Genomic DNA, 21623 nt, shown 5'->3' on the forward strand with positions numbered 1-21623 from the left:
AACAGCTATTAAAAATATTCAGTCCAACGCATATATGACATCAGCCAGTGGGGAGAAAAAAAAACCACCCAAAAAACCCAAAAAACTATATTTCTTCGGAAATCAGGCAGCTATGCCTCTTTAGAACTTGAATAGGCTCTAGTAGAGACAGAGTTTCTGATCAGAATAAGAAAGACCCAAATTATCCCTAATTGTAGCTTGGTATGTAAGTCATTTAAATACCTAAGCCACTCTTATGGCGTAATATGCCTGTTTATGTAGATAATATATTCTTTCTCTAATAACTGCAGTGATATTTCTTAAACATAAGCTTTTTTAACAAGAAATACAATGGAAGAGAGCATATTTCATTACTGTTTTATTTTAAAATGTTAAGAAAAAATAAATAACTATATTCATGGAGCACTTGCGTTATATCAAAGTACATCCTGAACAGGCTTTCTATTGAATACATAATTTAAATATTTTGTTATTTATTTACTACTGTTGGCTATGAGGCTTTTGTTAAGCATCTCAGAAATAAAAACGTATGATTCCCCCTTGCTCCCCCTCCCCATCCGCCCCTAGGCATCTAGAGTTTTTTCCAGGCAGCTATTAGGATTATGAAGAATGACTAAGAAAATTAATTAAAAATTCAATATACACAAAGGGTTGTAATTTACAGCTCATCAGGTTAAAAGTATTTCTCTTAGTTCGTAACATGTTCCACATGTGTTAAAATTCAAGAAAATTAGTCTCAGTCCTATATATTATATTTCATTTTTTCATTAAAAAGTTACTTAAATGCTTTCATTAAGTGGAACATTTATTTAGATATTAAGGGAAATTATTTCTAATATGCAAATGATCTATTTGACACCAAAAGGGGAAAGAGGCAGTAACAATTTTAATTAAAAATTCAATCCTTACAGGATTTGCCCTCGTCAACTTAGAAATATTGCACAGACGCTTTATTAAATTGCAAAGTATCTGTTTAAAAGCTATTCACAATATTATGTGACAAATCATCCCTCTCCACACTAGATCCAGTTCCTACGAAAGTCAGTGGCAAAACTCTGACTCTAGAAGGTAATACATTTGATGTATGATATCACAATAGTTTCCTCAATAGCATGAAATGGTGTGTTCTGGGCTTGTTTTAGATATGTCTAGATGGACGTGCAAGGAAAGAAGAGGAATGTGACATACACAGATATATCTGTTGTCCTCTGTGCCAAACTCTCGCTGTCCCTACCAAGGGAGAGTATATATATGACACATATGCTTTTTTCCCCTCTCCAGAGCACAGAGATGGAGGTAGAATGTGGAGCAGCTGAAGCACTTGCATTATTTTCTTTTTATGTTGTAATGTGGTTGTTTTGCCTGTCTTGTCTTATGGAAAGGGTAATACTTTTTTACTGGGAAAATCCATCAGCAGCATAATGACTTGGAGTTAGGAGAGGAAGTGGACACAAACTGAAGAAGCTGTGGGGACATTTGGAAGCGTTTGAGTTTGCAGAGTCAGAATACAATTAATGGCTGAGGCAGGAAGGGATCTCTGTTCCCTCTTGTGTTCAAATATGGCAAAGACATTTCGGCTCAGGGTGAGTACCTCGTGGCTCAGACTTAAAAAAGCTGCTTCTCTCCCTTCTGTCATTGACCTTGGGGCATGGTCTTATGTAACTACTTTCATCTCTGAGTGTTGATTTTTTTCCTTTCTTTTTTTCTTATCCTTTATCTCCCTCTCCATTTGAACTGTAAGGTTTAGGAGAAGTAGTGTCTCATGACAGGTGTAGTTACACTGCACACTGAAACTCACTTATTATCTAGGACCTATATAAGGAGCTGTAATATCAATAATTAATAATCATGAACAGTGCCTGGTTACTGATTCATTAAAACTAAAATTTATCCTAATTTTAACTAGATCCTGAGATCCCTGTAGACAGGCCATACAAACCTACTTACAACCCTGCCAGCCATTTGACTAGTTCATATTATCATTGGACTTAATCTTTCCAGAACTAAATGACCTCGTGCACATCAGCAAAGGAAATAGATTGACATTAGCAAAAACTAGGGCAGTGTGAGCTGTACCTGAGCTGGTAAAATATCATCTTAGGAATTCTTAATTCCTATAGCAGTTTGTAATGTGGCATAAATTGCCTAAAATTTTGACAGAACATGGAAGCAATTCTCATTTTTGTACTTTGAAGGGATGAACCTTTTTTTCTGTACTCAAGCAGCCTACATATATAGTGTTAATGTTTCTTTTTGTCTAAACTTCTTAGGAGTAAACCTAAGAGCTAAGAAACAGTGGAACAGAGAAAGAATGTGGATATCTGAATCAGGCCATCTGACCAATCCTCCAGCTCTTGACTCGAGGAAAACTAATTTTTTGCCAATTCAAATAGTTTGAATAGTGAGAAACCTCTCCCCTCCCTCTTTTCCCAAGTTCCCAGCTCGCAGGGCTGTTTCTCACCGGGTTCCCCTCCCTCAGCCCTGGCTGCCGGGCAGCGTTTTGCCCTCCCTTGTCCAGGCTTTCCCCTGGGCTCTCTCCCGCCCGCCCGTGGCTGAGGGGCTCAGCCGTGCCCTGCACTGGGGCCTCTGGAGCCGCTGGAACTGGCGGTGTCCGGGTGGGGCAGCCCCGGCCGTCCCACACAGGGACACCCTGGCACAGCCCCCAGTGCTGCTGCCACCGCCGGGACACCTGCGCTCGATACAAAGTAAGACTCAGAAAAAGGTACAAATCAATTGTCTGACAGCGTACTTTGGATAAGAACCCCAAATTTCAGAAAATTATATTTAATGACAAAACTCGTTGAGGTTTTGGAGATACGAGCTTTGTCTTTTTTCCTTTCTTTTACTGGAGGTTGTTATTAAAATACAAGTCCCTTTCCTTTTGACTGCTTTTTGTTTGATCTTGCTCTGTGGATGATTTTAACATTGGGAAGGTCTTTTTATCTCAACCCAAGGAAAGGGCAACATGAAAAAGTATGTGTTTGTTCCTTTGAGCAAAGCCTGTGCTATCGGGAGCTCTGCCCTTTGGGAGATAACCCTGTCTTTGCTTCTTAAACTCCATCTGAAGGGACAATGTAGAAGCCTGTGGTTTTACATGAGCTCAGCTTGTGCAGGCAGGGAGTATTCCATCAGAGAGATGCATGTATGCCTCGTTGGTACTGAGGTAGCGGAGTTGGAGAGCCAGTAACTATCTGGAACAAATGTGTGTATTTTGTTTTAGCTATTAAACTTGTCCTGTCCTGTCAGAAGGAGTCCTGAAGTGGCTGGTATTGTTTTCCTCAAGAGTGTAGCATATAAGCAAAGCATAAAACACACACAGAAAATAAAAGTACAGAACAGAAAAAAAGAGAAAGAAAACATAACAAAAGTGCCAAACATAGAGCATGATTCCCCACTGTGCCATATTTTTGGGCAATAATTTACATTGATGCACTTTGGATTTAATTTTCAGGAGCTCAAAGCAACTGGTTCTCTAAGTAAATATCTGTAGATATCTTTTGTCTGAGAATTTTCGAAAACAGAGCCAAAAGAGAGCAAAACAATAAGCCTAAATACTGTACATTTACTTTGTAATACTTTTCTCTAGATTCAAGTGCTATATGCAATACAAATCAGAGATCATTAAGGCTTTTAATAATTTAGTGCTTTGGTGCTTAATATGTACTAATTGAGACTGAGGAAATGGTTGGCGTTACTTACCATTCTTTTTCTTTATAATTTTGTAAAATTACACTGTGTAGAAGGCTTCTAAATTTACTAAAAGTCCTGAGTTTCCTAAAATTCAGATCAGAAGTAAAAGAACACTGGTTTAGATAAAAATGACCTCCAGCAGTTAATAGAAATATGATCATTTTATATTCCAGTATCCAAACATATATCTTAGTATTTCTACTATTTTCCTATTTATAGTCTAACTGAAACAAACAAGCAGTACCAAAACTTCTGTTTACTCCTTTAATATTTCTTTGGATAAACTGGATCTCCTAAAAGAAAAAATAATATTTGTGGCTTTTGTTCCTCACATAAACACCACTGAAATTCTGAGCATTTAGAGATCTTTATGCTAGTGCTTATTAGAGCTGGTCAGGCATTTGATAAATGTTTAAGAAGAAAAACAGAAATAGTAAAAAGTAACTGTCAGTGCAGTACAGCCATTTAGCTGTTGTTGTTGTTATTCAGTCTTTTTGTAGCTTCAATTTCAGCGTTTCAAAATGCATTTTCATTATGAACTGGAATGAAAAGATAGGATTTGGAAAAATCTATTAAAAGTTCAGAGATACATTTGCTGAAGGCATGAAGAATTTTCATTTGTGTCAAGCTTAAACCTTATTTATTTATACAGCATTGTATATTAATGTAATAAACTTTTATTAGAATTAAAGTTAAATTGGAAGTAATTTAAACTGTAGATTTAACACATGCACTAATCAAATAAAAAAATCATAATTATTAATTTGGAGTTTTTCCTACAAAATATTTAATCAAGATGATGATCAAAAAAAATCACATCAATGTGATAAATCTTCGGTGTTCAACTCTTCCTTCAAGAATATCTCAAGCTGCAGAAGCACACAAGCAGCACTTGAGGATGAGAATGGCTTGGCCTGTGGGAAGCACCTTGCTTCATATTATTGAAGCAACAGTGGAAAATTAATGTCGTTCTCAGCAGTAGCCCAGTCAGCAACATGTGCTCTAAATGAAATAGAAGGAAGAAAGAAGTATATGCCATGTATCACGCTGATTGCACTTTTGTGTAATGACTCACTTTAACCTCTGTGCTGAAACCAACATACATGAAATCTATCACAACTGAAATGGACTTTTCTTTCTTTAATACTAAACTATAATTACACTATCTGAGCCTGATATTATAATTACAACAACTCAACTCCCTTAGGACAACCCATTCATTTTGACTTCAAAATGAAGTTCAATGGAGTTAACTTCAACAATGATCAAGAAGGGAATGAGAGAAAACTGAAAGGAAATGTTAATGTCACAGAGGTGTGTAGGGGAGGTTAATGTTTATTCTGCTGTCAAAAAATAGCTAACAATTTTGCGTGTTTAGGAGTACGTAACCAGTAAATTTGTTGGGTTTTAAGGCTTTTTTTCCAGTGTTGTATGGTTTCAAACATATCGTAGTCATTCCAGTCATGGATGATCGTTACAAGGCACCAAACAATGAGGAAGAAAGGTATATCTGTACAGTCCTTGCATGCTGATACATGTAGTCTGGGGCTTTCCAATGCAGATGAATGTGAGTCAGCTCAAAATCCAAAGTCATAAGACACTTTTAGAAAGATGCAGCTTGCTTAGCCAGGCTGCTTCTCCCCAAATACTGTGTGCTTTTGGAGTCTCTAGACAACTTGCTTACTCTGCCTTTTCTGAGAGCAGGACATTAGGGATGACTGGGGAAAAGGCAGGAGAAATCAGAGCACTCTAAACTTTCTTTGTTCTTTAGCATTTTTCTTAAGACTGTGCCTCTTAGGGGAATATGCAAGAAGAGGGAAATATTGTGCACTACTTTTCCTTTGCTTCCCATGTTCTTGGAACAGTCTGAAAGAAATTGTTCCTCCTTAATGGCTCCAGCAGAGGCAAGATGGCTATATCCTGCCCTTAGACAGATTGTGACTCTGAATCTAGCCCATACTGGACAGTTTTGGAGATTTTAACAGACAGATGCAGACTTTGAAGAAAATACTACCTGCAGGGGCCAAAACTCACAAGGTGTAACAGGTTTAAACTACTTAACTTTAAGGAACAGGGATAGTTTTCCACATTTGAGAAAAGACTTAGGATTTGTAGCTACCTTAGTAAAGCACATGAAATCAGTTTTCCTGAGTGATGTTAAGTGGATGCGAGCCGAGAAATGCAATGTTTATTTTCTTCCTAAATGATTGCAATATTAAGCACTAGGGATAGCTTCCTCACCTCCAATGGCTCCTAGCAGTTATACAGAGTCTGCATAGAGGTATTATGTTATGCTGTCTTTTCCAGCTCTAATGTCAAGCCCTTCCACCTACTCAAAGTTATCTATATATTGAACTCATGCCAGAAAAAAAAGAACACACAGAAAGGTAGTTGAAAGCCATGTTTGATTCCTCTTCCTCAGGCAGTGCTTCTGTCATGCCAAAAGAGGTACAATAGGATTAATGCTGTTACCACCACTGTAAGTGATCTTCAGCTGAGGTACCACAATGAAAAAAACAACTGTTCTGTCAAAAAAGTGAACACCTAAAATGATATTTCAGTTTTCCTCATTTCTGCTAATAGTCATGAATTTTGAGGCATGTTAATATTGTTTAATGTAATTTAAAATAATAAATCTGTAAAATCAAGCACCATATTTCCATGACATTAGATTGTCTGGTTATGCTTTTATCACTAGCAACAACATTTCACTCACATAGAGAATGTAAGTGAAAAGTTTGAAAGGTCGTGCCATTTTTATGTTATTTTTTAGATTATTTTGGAGCCAAACATAGGAACACATCTGTTTCTGGGTGATAAACATATTGACTTTCTTCCCTTCTGGCTATGCCAATTCTTTAATCAGGTGACTCTTTCACATCATGTTTCTTACTTCTTGTTAGTCTAATGGGGACAGAATTATTTTTTAATACAATTTTAATACAGTTAATTCTTTTAATAAAATACAATACAATATTTCTGTAATAGACAAGTTTATGATCATCTGTGCCTCAATATTTATTTCTCCCTCAAGTTTCTTTTCACAAAGAAATATAGTATCTTGTTGACCTTCACTATCATTCAGGTTTTTATTTTGTCTTCTGCACATTTACTTCTGACATTTGTTCTGCTTAGTACCTTTGCTGTTCTTTCTGTTTTCTTTGTTCTCTTTCTGCCCCCTCTATATGCTTATGGCTTTAGTGATCTGGAAAAATGCTTATCTGCAACATTCCTAAAGCTTATACTGACGCTACAATTCCTCTTACTTTCAGATTTTAGGAGTTTAAAAAATTTTAGGAGGGATTTGCATATACATTTTTAAAAAAAAATTTTCAGATCTCTCTTTGCCATGTTCCCATTGAAAGCCATTCTTCTATTTCTTGGATCACTACTAATTTTGGGTTTTTTTGGGGGGGGGGTTGACCTCGCTACATAGCTGCTTTCAGTTGCTTTCTGTATCTCACATAGCTATTCTCAATAATTCTAAACTTTCCTGCCATTATACTGAGTTCTAAAAATAGCATTCTGTAATTTCACTGCCTCGGACAAAAATATTAAATTATTTGAAATTATCATGTATTAAGGGCAAAGGATCATAAGCTGCTGTGCTAGTACCATGGTAAAATAATGTTTGACAATAGATGATGTGTTTGTTCATTTATAATGATCTTCCTATTACCTTCTTGTAGAGGTCTGGGAGACTAGGTAAGAACATTTGTGCTCATGCGTGTATATATAGAAGAGGTACACTGAGTATACCCATATATATAAAAAAAACCCAAAACCAAAAAACCTGTGAGGCACGGTAAGCAATGTCCCTAGGGTTTTTCCTGTCCCGGGGCCATGGAATATCAGTCTGATTAACTGCTGTGCCCTAATGAAGACACAGGCATCCTGCAATCCAAGAGAAGACTGTACCAACACTTTGTCTTGTTCAGCACAGTGCCTCCCTCTCTGTCGTGAAATGCTGCATGGCTTCAGTAAATCATGGACGTGGGTATATTTGCCGTGTGGAATGCAATCTTTTCTTTGATGTTACATACAAAATAAAGTGTGCCAACTACCTACATTAGGTAAGGACTATATACAGCTGTGTAAATTAAAACTGGTTGTGATGGAGAGGAAACTGTGTAGGAGCAAGAAGCTTTCCCTGTGCCTTTGCTGGGGATACAGATTGCCCTGCACTAGAATAAAGCAGTGTCTTTCAAATTCAGGAAGGCTTATTCCAGTTTAAGTAATGTTATTACACTATCAAAAGTATTTTTATCGCTTATGCAAAATTTTTGATTCCCTAGCATACTCCTTTTATTATCCCAAGGCCTTGCCGCGCATTTTCCAACATTATTTTAAAGTGGATTGACTCCTTCTTAAAGAATAGAGCAAAATTCTCGTTGTTATAAAAGCACTGGACATTGAAGTTTTATATTTATCCTTGGGCTTACTAGAGATGGCAGGGAGGTTGAGAACATCTCTATCCTACCCATGATTCAAACCTGATCTACAGGGATTGTCTTTTCTTTTGGAGAGAGAGATAATTCAGTCTGCAGAATTGAGCTTGACAGAAAATTTTTTGTCGATTATGTATGAAGCTTTGAGATATAGTATTCTATCAACTAGGGAGCATGGATAAAAACTGCAAAATTCAATTGCTTTAAGGATCTTTAATACCTCAAAATTAGACTGGATATTTTTCTATTGAAAGTCTAAAACTTCATCCAACAAGGCAGTTTGACTCACATCTGTATTACAAATGATTTACTATCATAAAAGTAAATAAGTTTATTTTCATGAAAGACCAGAGATCAAGCACTCTGCTTACTTCTGGAGTAATAAGTCACTTCTTCCAGCAGGACTCTGATTTTTTGGTGGAGTTTTTCAACTTGTTGATTTTAGTTATTGCAGAAGACCTCAGCAATCAGTCAAGTTTTTAGTTTACAGCCCTAGAGACATGTAGAATACAATCATATAATCATAGAATGTTAAGGGTTGGAAGGTACCTTAAAGATCATCTGGTCCCCACACCTGCCATGTGCAGGGACACTTCCTGCTAGACCAGGTTGCTCAAGGCCTTATCCAACTGGCCCTTAACAGTGCCAGGGTTGGGGTATCCCCCACCTCCCTGGGCAACCTGTTTCAGTATCTCACCACACTCACAATAAAGACTTTCTTCCTAATATCTAAGGTAAATTTTCCCTCTTTCAATTTGTATCCATAAATCTGTGTCCTTGATCCAGAGCTTCTGACAAAGACTTCCTCTCTGGCTTCTCTGTAGGCCCCCTTCAGATACTGGAATGTTGTTGCAGGCTGAACAGCGCCAACTTTTTCAGCCTGTCTTTGTAGGGGAGATGTTCCAGTCCTCTTATCAACTTTGTGGCCCTTCTCTGGACTTTCTCCAACAGTTCCATGTCCTTCTTATTTTGGGAGCACCAGAACTGTACACAGTACTCCAGGTGGGGTCTCACGAGAGCAGAGTAGAGGGGTAGAATCACCTTCTTGACCTGCTGGCCACATTCCTTTCAATGCAGTCCAGATCCCATTTAGCTTTCTGGGCTGTGAGCACATACTACTGGCTTATGTTGAGTTTTTTGTCAATCACCACCCTCAAGTCTTTCTCCACAGGGCTGGTCTCAGTCACTTCGCCACCCAACCTGTAGGTGGGCCTGAGATTGCCCTGATGCAGGTGTAAGACCTTGCATTTCTCTTTGTTGAACTTCATGAGGTTTGCACTGGCCCATCTCTCAAGACTGTCAAGGTCTCTCTGGATGGCAGTCACAGACATAGTGGAAATGGGAGCAAATACCGATTCTTTGATATGATTTTTTTGGAGCCCATGCATTCCTGTGTTCCTGCTGTAGCAACTGCACAGGGACTGCATTTTCCTACACTAACTTTTTTTGAAAAGTGGATGGTTCCTAATATTATTTTCCCCCTCAGTAATATTTTAAGATAAAGAGCAAACTGAATATGGATGTCTTTTCTGGGTAGGAAGTTATAGAAGAAACAACTTCTCTCTGTCTATGATCAAAGTACTGGGAAAAGTACAACAAAACAAAGGGCATGAAAGTCTCTGTATGTTTTGAGCTTCTAAATCAATCATGCACAGATAGTCATAAACAGCAGATTAAAGTAAATGACTAGCAAAAAGCAAGTTAAACTCTGACCTTTCATACAAAACTTTCCTAACATGCAAGGACTCAGACTGAGTCAGGAGCTAAACTGGTATAGTCCAAGGATATGCTTTGTAGTCCTGTCTTCTTTAATTACTGCAATGTCAGTTCAATGGTTCTGTGAATAAAGAAAGCTTTTTTTTTTTTCATTTTTTTCCCAAGTTAACTAGCATATCATCTTCCTTGGCCTGTTTACCCTCAGCAAAGAAAAACATGTTGGAGACTTCAGGCATGAAGTGCATGACATTTTGATGCTTTGATCTGACTGCTGTACACACAAGTGGTTAGGGCAGAAGTAAAACGTCTGGAGTATTCTAGCAAAACAATGTCTGTTGTGCCTGAAAATATGTGTGTTTCTGTGTAGATGATTATAGGCACGCATATGTGCATATTATCTTCAATATCTTTTATTTTTCTTTTATTTTTCACATCTTACATATCCTTTGGATCACTATCTGTGGAGTCACATCCCCTTATTTGATCCATTGCCCCTCTCAGATTATCATTGGCCTGAGTTTTAAAATATATATACGGACTTTTAAAGCAACTCAAGACTAGTTCATGAATTTTCTCCTTTTTATACAATTTCCATGGGTTTGTCTGCTGATGCATTGTTTAAACAGAATCCTGTATGAAAGCTTCTGTGTAGAAAGTTAACAATAAAGAGAGAAAGGATAATAAGCTTTCAGTCTATTGTACACTAAGGGTAAGAAAACAGTGAGTCATATTCACCCCTCCACAGCCATCCCTGGGCCTCTGCCTGCAACCGTGAACTAAGGAAGTTCACAGTTGAAAGTCTTCCTAAAAACTGTAAAAAAGTGTAGCATCTAGACAGGTTAAAGTCATGATATACCAGCAGTTTTTCAGCTGCACTGCCCAGCATTTGATAGGTGGTCAGTATGAAATTCACAAATAGACTTCAAACTGTATTATACATGTTTAAACTAAGATTAGAAAGGAGTCCAAGATAAAATATTAGATTAAATCCTACTGTGCAAATCAGGATAATCTAATTAATAGTTAATGATGATCTAAAGCCTTTAACACTGTCAGTTTATTTCTCTTTAGATAAAACACAGCTCTCATCTCTGAAATAAGTAGTAGGCTTTTATAACCTTATGCTTGGTTACTAAAGAGACACTGCAATGCATTAGTATCTATTAATAATATTGTCAGCATCATGAACAATAATCAAATAATTTATGTAGGTGACTATATTTGTGAAGAATTTAACACACAGTGTGCATCTACACCCACACAGGTTATCGCAATGTGATACTTTTTATTAGAATATATTTTGGGTTGAATTGAGACTTTTATACTCAAATAACATCAGAGTGGATGCCCTAAGTCTTTATATATGTGTTAAACTTAAATATAAAAGTGAAGTAAAATGAAAACGTTATAGCCCTGGAAAAAGTAAGATAGAATTGGAATTGTATGAATAAAGAATAAGAACAGTTCTTTATCTGTTTACAGGCATATTCTAAAATTCATAGAGCAAAATATTGTGTTCCATCTGAAATATGATGATCATGTGCAAAATTGAAGAACAAAATCAATTACCATGCTGATTTGCACAAATTAACAGAGTTGCCAGTTTAAGGAACTTGCCATTATTAATGCATCTTTCTAATTGCCTCCTTTAAATTTGACAGTCGGACAGCAGTTACCTCAGAAGAGCCTTTTGCACTTGGTTGCTGTTTTCCACTTAGTAAACATTTACCTATTGATTATGTTTACTTTCTCCTGTTCCTAAGATGGTAAGTCTAATACCCTAAAATGGACAGGCATGTTTCTCACAGTCAGCATTATTATTTACAAGATTTTGTGAAAGTATAAACAGTGATGTTGTGATTCCTTTAGTAACAAATGACTTATGGTGGGACATTTTAATAGCTTTGTATTACTTTCTGACATGAGATCCATTAAGATGTCACAGCTGCAACTGAGTGCTTATAATCTCTTTCACCTCAATTTGTATTTTGGGGAGGGGAAGGATATTGGATCAGGCGTGCTCCCAGGGTATGGGATGAATTTGTTATTATTGGCACATACATGGAAGACATTTCATTCACTGCTTGATCTTCAGCCTATTGAGGTCACTAGAAGAACTTCTATTGACTCAAGTGGTGCTGGATCAACCTCTCAGAGAGCTGATAAATGTTATCTAGTTCTTGTCAACAGTAAGAAAAGGGAAGTCAGTGTGAGCTACAAAAGCTGCACTACTTTTGTCTGAAAATATCTCCTTCCAACTTGTTTTAAACAGGGAAAGTTTCAGCAACCAACAATAATTAGAAAATAATGACAAAGAAATCCTTTTTCTTAACTGCATTTTTGTCCTAGTTTCTCCTCTTGCGGTTTCTTATTGAATATTTTTTGCTGCCTCTTTTCTTTGTCACATGCCAGGCTCTTCAGCTAACTTTCAGGCTCCTAAACATGCCATTCAGTATTTTTTCACCCTTCACAAAAGAGTTTACTCACCTCCCACCTCGCCACCTCTTCACAGAGTTTTTGGTTTTGTTTTTTTGCTATGACCTCTGTCCCATCTGCTTCTACTGCTAGTTTTGTGTTAAATTGTCTGTCCTTTCTTTGTCAGTGGTCGCATCAGGTCTCAGGAGTGAAATGTCTTTGGAATACTGAATTTTTCAAATAATTTTGTAAGTAACTTAAAAACCCTGCAACTTCCACTCCCTGCTAAATCATTTCCCCAAACTATTACCAGACAGTAACAGGCAGCACCCTTTTTTAGAAATCTGATGTAAAGGAGCTTTCAAGAAACTAAAAATATTAAGAACAAATTCCTCCTTGTCTCTACCAAAATAAATAGGCTTTTGGTTCTGTGATTATGTATCAGATTTAGCACTGTAAATATTAGCTATGAAAGTGAATTAGCTTGTCTACTCCTATTACACTTTAGTTTACAGTAAAACATTCTTATGTCTTCTGTTTAGTCTAATCTAATTTCCCATGAAAACTTGCGTTGTATCCTTAACCTGAGGGAATTTTTTCCAGTCTGCAAGACTTGCTTTGTCTTTCAGTATCTACTGAAAACTTTTAATGAATGTTAGAGACCCGTAACTTGAGGTTACTATGCATAACAAGTGAATCCGCAGTATTTATTGGTGATGTCCTAGGAATTAATTTGATATGCACAGATAACTGTCCCAAAGTTAACTTGGAGGGTGACCAAGAGATAACCCAGTGCCATTAGTTTTGGGTTCTTGAAGCCATGGCCCATTTGCTTGCAAATAAAAACATCAAGACTTAAAAGCATACAATTACAAGATCAGCATGCAAATTCTGTTAAATCTCACAGCATGTAAAGGTTACCAAGGTGCGTATTACAGTGTTCTATGAACATGCACACACACAAACATAGGGGCAGAGGCAGATATATATGTTCATTTTAAAGGACTTTCCTGTACACTAGCAAAAAGGGGAGAAGAGGTAAATCTCCTTCTGTATCACAGCCTGTAATGTTCTGCACTGCTTGTCATCACAAAATGGCAACTGGACTGCATGCTGAGCTGGTTTACGTACCTTTGGATGCTCCATTAACAAACAGAAGTGTGTAACAGTAAGAGTCCGATTGCTCAAATATTGTGCTGTTGTGATGCTGGAACACTTCATGGTCATTGATTTTTCTGTCTTCAGCAAGTATTAATATCTGAAGAGGGTTGCCTAGCTACAGAAAAATTAAGTTGACGCTCAGTACCAGCTGTGTACCTTGGCCCATGCAAGAACCTTGGTTCCCACAGGATTAATACTGGGAAGCTGTCAGAGTACATTGCTGTTTCCTTCCAGTCTTGACAGGCAGGCTTTCCTTTCCACTTTCAAAACCAAGGTACAGGGATACAGAGGTAGAGATATGGGGAATTGCATGTGTGGGCTCCCACTTCAGATACAAATTTACATATAATTCTTGGGGATTCAAACCAGATGACACAAGGTATGTTGAGTATGGTGGGAAATTGGATGGGTCTCAATTACACAGCTAACCTTCCTACTTCACTGGTAGTCATTGCCTGTAACGTTCTAATAACAGAAAATAGTTTAATGTTAAGACACATTCACAATGGAGAAGACTTAAGTTTTCTGTTACATTATCATTTTAAGTTAAAGTGCAGAGAAATTCCTACAGAAGAAATGACAGGCTTATCAACTTATCAGTTTGTCATGAGAATAGGAATGTGGAGCTGCCTGCAGATGCAGGAGCAAGAAATTTTTTTCTTTTCTGAGATTTGAATCTTTGTTTGAGATTTTAAGATATCTTTACATGGGTTTAGTGTTCATGAAATAGAAGAAATGGCAATGTTCAAAAGTTTCTTGCACAGCTCTGCATGCATATCTCCATCCTGATCTTCAAAAGATGCTCTTGGTCATTTATTAAAGGGAGTCAGCCAACAGCATCAATATTTTGTGACTACTGCAACTAATAGTAAATTGAAACCATCAAACTGATTTTCACTAGCAGAAACTGAATATAGATATCCAGAATGTAACAGCTAATGTGTTTGTCTTCTGTTTGACATCTTTCAGAGTGTATGTGAACTCTTGTACTTATGCATCTTTCTTTTTGTGTATCAGCATTCATAAACTTCTTTGGAAAGCAGATAAGAAGCAAGATCATGGTAAGCCCTGCTTTGGGTATTGGTGATAGAAACTGATCATGCTGCTAATATGAAGGTATTTAGAGCCTGTGCACCACTGCAGTGCTTATGTTTTCTTCCTCCAGAAACAGTTGCATGTAGCCTTAGATTATTGGGAATATGAAAATAGCAACCTTAATTTTATGCAGCTAATATTTCAGAAAATATCAAAGCAATTGATATGGTATCGAATGAACTACAGAGTACAGTCTGAGTTACTTTTATCTTTCTATGCACATGAGAAATTACCAAAACTATCCCACTACTTTAAGATAAGTCTCCTAAAATGATTCAACAGTACACGTAACCATCTTATGAAACTCATTTAACACTGTTGTCCCTGGACAGGAAATGAATTTCAATAAGGTAGATAGAATGAATTAATTTTTAACTGTTGCCATGATACAGGTCTAGCTGCACAGCTGTTGTCCTTTTGTTCTCTGTAAGCACATCTACTGAGGCATCAATTTTCAGGCTTTTGCCAGTCCTAAACCAGAAATTATCTCAAACACGGTGCATGGATATCTACTGTACTTACTCATATGCAGAGTCCTGTGGGCATCAATGAGTGTAGTGATTAGTAAACTTTTTCTAACCAGACAGTATTTAAGTGAAGAAAGCATAAAGACAAAAGTGATTTCAAAGAAAGAGACAGCACACAAGACTCTTTAAATTGATGAATCTTTTACAGTGACCTGAAGTGGACCATAATTTTCCAAAAACATTTAAAAACCTTTGTGATAAAGTCCCCAAGCTTCTGTCTGTTACTCATCTACTTGAGAAAAAAGGAAATGACACTAAATTTCAACAGTACTTTTGTTTCCCTTGTTCTGGGACAGCAAGTGGGACAATAGGTGGGTGTATGAATGGATGGGTGGACAGATAGATGGATGGATGGATGGATGGATGAATTGCCAGATACAACCTAGAATTCTGAACACTAAGAAACCAGCTTTGTCTGAGTAAGTCAATTTGCTTGAAGACTGGCTTTACCTCATCACCAGTCAGGCATTAGCTTCTGTTTTCTTCTATACTTCTCAAACTAAGCCCCACCCCCCCAATAATTTAACCAGCATCTGGTTTTCATAAAAGTTTTAAGTGTACACTTAATTCCATGACAGCTATATTCTTGATGATAGGTTATTTTCCTCAATATATTTTAACTAGATCCCAGTGTTGGTTTTTTTTCAGTATAGGTTATAACCACTGAAATTTTAATAGTATGCAGTACATTATTTGTCTAAAAATCTTATCACTCTTTGAGAATATCTTCATGGCATGTTCTATATAATATGGATAAAGTTGATACCAGTGCACTCACTTCAAAGTGCCATTGATTTTTTTTTTTTTTTTTTTAAGATTCCCTGACCCTCAAAGGACTTAGGTATGTGCTTAGCTTTCTCCTTTACGACCATGGACTTTCAAGTATGTGGAACTACAACACAGCTACATTTAAGCATGGGAATTTCTGTCTTTGTAGTTGGGCCTGGTTTTTAATCTCATCCAGGGCAGAAACTTTGGTCTATTATTCTATAACCTTATGAAAAAACTGATCAGAAGCACGCAAAAAATGATCTAATATTTAGTTAAGTCAATTTCCATGTGTCTCTTGATTTTTGTGACATTTGGAAATTAGGTTATAAAAGCTATTTACTTGTCATCAAAGATTTGTTTCTTCATGACCTGTCTTATTCTGTTCTATAACTTGAAAAGGAATGTGTAACACTGAATTATTTTAGACTGTGATGTTCAAAAGAGCAGGATGAAGGTTTGAATACAAGACTGAGCTGGAAGAGAAGCTGGGCTGAGAAATATAGTGTATTACATGAAAATATTAACACTGCAAAAGCAGAGCAGAGGATTGTAGAATCACAGAACCATTCAGATTGGAAAAAAACTTTAAGGTCATCAATTCCAACCACTAATGCAACACTGTGTAGTCCATCACTAAACCAAGTCCCCAAGAGCCACATCTACATGTGTTTTAATTACCTCCAGGGATGGCGACTCCACCACTTCCCTGGGCAGCCTGTTCCAGTGCTAGACAATCGTTTCAGTGAAGGAATGCTTCCTAACTTAAAATCTAAATGTCCCACGGTTCAACTTGAGGCCTTTTCCTCTCTTCCTATCGCTTATTACCTGGGAGAAGAGACTGATCCTCACCTCGCTACAGCCTCCTTTCAGGTAGTTGTAGAGAGCGATAAGGTCTCTCCTCAGCCTTCTTTTCTCCAGGCTAAACAACCCCAGCTCCCTCAGCCTCTCCTCATCAGACTTGTGCTCCAGATGTTTCACCAGCTCCATTGCCCTTCTCTGGACAGGCTGCAGCACCTCAATGTTTCTCTTGCAGCAAGGGGCTCAAAATTGAACACAGGATTTGAGGTGCAGCCTCATCAACGCTGAGTACAGGAGGACTCTAGAACTTCCCTAATCCTGCTGACCCCACTATTTCTGGTACAAACCAGGATGCCACTGGCTTTTATAACCACCCTGGCATGATGACAACTCATAATCAGCTGATTGTCAACCAGCACCCCCAGGTCCTTTTCCTCCGTTCAGCTCTCCAGCCACTCTTCCCCCAGCCTGTAGCACTGCATGGAATTGTTGTGACCCAAGTGGAGGACTCAATATTTCACCTTATTGAATTTCATACAATTGCCCTCAGCCCATCAATTCAGCCTGCTCAGACCCCTGTGTAGCCTTCCCACTCTCCAACAGATCAACACTTTCACCCAGCTTGGTTTTGTCTGTGAACTGACACTGTGCACTCGATCCCCTCATCCAGATCATTAGTAAAAATATTAAACAGAACTGGCCCCAGTAATGAGCCCTGGGGAACCCCACTTATGACCAGCCATCAGCTGGATTTAACTCCATTTACCACCACTCCCTGGCACAGACATCATTTTTTTTTATCCATTGAAGAGGAGATGAATCCACCATGTGTGGAGCTGAATATAAGGGAAAATATATTTTGTGGGTTCGAATTTTCTGAAAAACATCCACAGAAATCAGGAAGCAGTTGCATAATCCATCAGTCTGTGTTATCTGCCACCACTGTGCCCATCAGAGATTGTGACTTTTATTGTAATTTTAACAGAGACCCTGGATTTTCAGCTTTAATCTCATAGTGTAATCCCTTGAAGTCTTCCACTGTTAAGCATTGGTATCAATCATCAATCTTGTTGATAGCTACTAAAACCATAGTACCTTAAAGATTATGACATAGTAGATGCTTCTTTCTAAAACATGCTCTGAATTCTTTTGTTGAGAAGACACAGGGAGTGTGTGGTATGTGTATATATGCACAGAGAAGTTAAAAAGGACTGAGTCTCTAACTGCTCTTTATGTAGGAGAGACAGAAAAGCAGAAGAGGAGATATTAACAGAGCAGTAGTGTGAGGAAAAAATCTCAGCCCTACTCAGTATTCAGCACTTTGAGGAAAGAGTCTGCACTAGAATTCAGTGGACAATTAGATACAAGTTAATGGAAGGAGTTACTGACTCACATTTGTGGTAATTAAATGACATGAATCTGACAGACTGGCTATTGTGGATGGGAAAAGTTTCTTCTGTGATTCTATGATTTACTCTTTTAGCATATTTGCAGACTGGTGACTGACAGATTTGCTCATTCTTATGCCCACAGAATTTCTATTCAACATTTTAATAATTAGGCTGTGGGTAAAAGGTGAGTGAACGTCATCATTACTGAAAATAGGCAGACACAAGGGACAGGACTAAAGGCAAAGTTACAACTGTAGTACAAGAAGCTTGGACTGAACTCTCAAATTTGTAGCTACTTGGGATGATGCTAATCTTGATTTTTGTAATTAAAACAAAACAAAAATACACGAGCTTATAAACATGTTTTGTACAGTTTAGCTGCTATGCAAGTACACATAGCCACGAACTGCCTAAGCTTGTGGAAAAGATTTAAATCAAAAGTCATACCAAAAGCAGAGAGGAGCAAGATGAGATTTAGTCCATCTGACTTTGCTCTTCCTCTTATTAGTTCTAGCCAAACTCACATCCATTCCTGAGTCATAGATAGTTGTAGAGCCTGGCTTCATTCAGTCATCCACTCTGGCAGTGCAGGCATCTTTTAATTGTGATCATAAGAAAATTAATTCTTCCTGACTAACCTTTAAGCTATGTGCTCTGCTGAACGCAATAAAACAAAGGGCAGTACTTTTTTGTGAATATGGGTGGCTCTATGCTTTGACAATTGCTACTAATAGCTTTATCATTCTATAGGATATTTTAAGACCCTAAATTTCTGTTTGCTGATAAAAACCTTCATATATAATATATACTTTTTTTTTGTAATTGTGAAATATTCCAGAAGGAGGTTCTGAGCACTTGCTGTGCTTAGATTTTTTCTTCAGATTTCTTACAAAGTGTAATGCTGAGGCCTGAAGAACTGACCCTGAGCCAAAGTTGACCTATAGGTAGACCCTCCAACCTAATATTATATTTAGCCTAGTATTGCATTTAGCCATATATGTGCTTATTAACCAAGATGCTGCATAATCCTTAATAATGCTTTAAGAATACACATCCACACATCCATGTTTGTTAGCACAGCATATTATTAATAATTAGTAACGTTTCTATGTGTTATAAATATGACTTTTCAACCAAGGCCGTGAAAACAGTAGGCCTCATATGGTTGCAGCTGGTTCATATTTGAGATATCAATGTAGCCATAATTCTGTATTTAGAGACTAGTCAAGGCCATGGGGCGTTTGATAATAGTCAGTCCAAACTGACTCCCTTGGTCTCCCTCTGGGCATTGGCCAGGCCTCAGGGGACAACCAAGGAGAAAAATAAAGACAGATCGTTTTTCCACACCAATTGAGTGATGTAAGCTGGTAGGTTTAACACTATATAAGCTGGAGCCTCTCTCAGTAAAGATGAAGGCTTCCCCTATGGGTGGACACACTGCGTAGGATTTCCCAGTTACCGGGAAGAGGTTCTACAGTCCTTCAGTGTGATAGGGGCCTTCCCAGCTGAAGTGCTGTATGAATGATGATAATTACTTAGGATAGCTGATGGTGTAGCTCTTTCTTAATCACTATAAGACTTTCTTTGTAGTAATGATAGATGCATGACTAAGTGTATCCTTTCATAAGCCACTGCTTCTTTTGTAATTCTTTACTGGTTTGCACTATAATAAACTTATACACTTAACCTTTAAAGTTGGTGACTGTGTTCCTTAAACCCATCCTCATCGCCCAAGGGGCGAGGACAAAACAGATTGGCAAAACACAAGTATCTGATCAAAATGTCTAAATTTTTCTGGAATTTTCACATCATGTAACTACTCCAAAAATTTTTAGATGCTAGGAGTATTTGCAAAAATTCTGTTTCAGAGAATAGGACTAGCATCAGTCAATGTCTACAGAACCCAAATACATTCATTTAAAAACCACTGCCGATTTATTTGTGCGATAGAAATGTACAATAGTTATTGAATTTTTAAGCTAACCTGTAGATCTTAAAGGATTAATAAAATTTGTCTATAGATTTCAACAGATTTGAAGTATTTATCCTGTCAACATTTTCTGTAGTAACATTTTCTGTAAGGGAAGCATTTTGCAGACCCTAAATTTTAAAATATTAAAGTTCAAAGTTATCCTACTATTTAAAGTATTACTGTGTATTTTTGTGGGGTTTTTTTTGGGGGGATGAGTGGGTGATGGTTTTATTTTATTGCTTCCTGGACTGGATTCAATCAGTTTTAAATGTGATTTACATGGGAATTTTTTTGTTTTGGTTTGATTTTTTTTCCTACTTAGTGCTACTTTTGGGATTGATACTGACTGCTTAGATGACTCTGAAGCTAGTTAGAAAATACCTAAATATTAAATAGATGCATGAGTGCATCTTGGGAAGGTGGTATTATGGATGGAGAGCTGTCATCATATCCTTTACAATTACTTAACCATGTGCTCCTGTGGTGTACACCTGTGGCTTGTTGGCAAGGCATTTAATTCAAAGGACTATTGAACACCATGCATTTTCATACAGAATCAGTGCAGAGTTATTTAACACAGGTGTTTCTGTAAAATTGTGATACATTGGAAGATTCACAGTGTTCAGTAGCCTTCAAAATTACACCCACCACCTGTGTGGTGAAGTAGTTTAGAAATAATACCTCACTGATGTCAGTAATAACCTCTGTTGTGTTACAGTTAGGCATCTGCATGCATTTATGTTGAACCATGGTTCAAGCATATGACAATGAAATTTCTCAGGTATTTAAATGTTACCGATATTTCCAAATATTCATTCTCTTAAAGCCACAGTACCTAGATGAGTCTTTCTTTTTTAAACAGGATGTTACCAATCCTCCTGGCTGTGAACTTTGAGAAGTCAAACAAATTTTACCACATTCTAGAAATATTGTATTGTGAAACATTGGGATGACTTTAATTATCCATAAGAATAAACATTTTGACATGTATATAATTTTAGATTATAAATGTACCAGCAGTGCTGAGACTGAAGGTGCTCATGTCACTTTTTTTTAATGTTTTGGGGGGGGTTGTTTTGTTTTTTTAACACAAAGGTGAGACTCTTTCTATTTCCGTGAAATGTTTATATTTGAAATGCCAACAAGGGTTCTAACCAGACTGCCAGTTTCACAAAGGGGAAAACAAGTGCTTCCCCTGAGTTCCACCCAGCACTGCAGAGTGACCAGTTGAACTGGCAGGCAGAATCTGTGAGAAACAGGATCCTGATGTATCATTGCTAGAGTTGGTAGCTCACATCTCACCTGCAGGGCAGTTAGCCACAGGGAACTATGTACTTTTGTAGACCCTTTGTGGGATGACAGATAGAGTTAAAGCCAGAGGCGATTCAGAATTTTAAAGTAAAAAGTAGCTGCAACTCCCAGGTTGGACTGAAGTCAACATGCTCCCCAGTACAATGATAAACATCTGCTCAGAGAAACAGAATGGACTGTGGAATGAAGTGAAGATTACGTGCCCCCCTCCATTCTAATCCCAGCAGAATGGGAGAATATTGTGGTCCTGAGACCATACAGTACCTCTCTGACAAGAGAGAATCAAGTTGTTCTCCTGCTGAAGCCAACAACCATGTCGAACCCCCTC

General features: G+C 37.6%; 1 long non-coding RNA gene across 4 annotated transcripts in view; it reads left to right on the forward strand.

Annotated features, from left to right (window-relative positions):
• The window catches only part of LOC135417764 (uncharacterized), a 47566-nt gene that overhangs the window by 14232 nt on the left and 11711 nt on the right, over window positions 1–21623 (forward strand). The window contains exon 1 of one of the 4 annotated variants that reach the window (XR_010432202.1): window positions 20599–20765. The exons of the other annotated variants lie outside the window; for them this stretch is intronic. This is a non-coding gene — a long non-coding RNA (uncharacterized LOC135417764). Of the gene's footprint in view, window positions 1–20598; window positions 20766–21623 lie in introns of those variants that run through there. 4 annotated transcript variants of the gene reach the window in all.

Source organism: Pseudopipra pipra, chromosome 1 (genome assembly GCF_036250125.1).
Source record: "Pseudopipra pipra isolate bDixPip1 chromosome 1, bDixPip1.hap1, whole genome shotgun sequence".
Lineage (NCBI taxonomy): Eukaryota > Metazoa > Chordata > Aves > Passeriformes > Pipridae > Pseudopipra > Pseudopipra pipra.